This window comes from Oryzias melastigma, linkage group LG13 (assembly GCF_002922805.2).
Source record: "Oryzias melastigma strain HK-1 linkage group LG13, ASM292280v2, whole genome shotgun sequence".
Classification (NCBI taxonomy): Eukaryota; Metazoa; Chordata; class Actinopteri; order Beloniformes; family Adrianichthyidae; genus Oryzias; species Oryzias melastigma.
Window position 1 is genome coordinate 33,818,023 of NC_050524.1, and position 348 is coordinate 33,818,370.

Consider the following 348-nt stretch of genomic DNA (forward strand, 5'->3'; position numbering starts at 1 on the left):
CAAACACAGACACACACAAACATTGCAGAAGCGGCTGTCATACATAAACAGCCCCCTGTACTGGGAAAATCTTTTAATAATAATCATAATCCAAACATGGAGACATGATTACTGATGTTCTCTAGAACTCTTCACAATAAATAAACCTTTATTCTTTAACACTGTATGTGTCTTTCATTCATTCTAAGTGAGATATCCACAGGCAGAGCTGGTAGCTCCTCCCACATCATCAGGAACACATTTTTTGACAAGCAAAAAGCAGCGAATTCACTGTGCGGTGAAAAAGGGGCAGGGCATGCAAATTTGTTAAGCAAATCGCGTTCGGTGTGTCTTTTTCTTCTTTTCCTT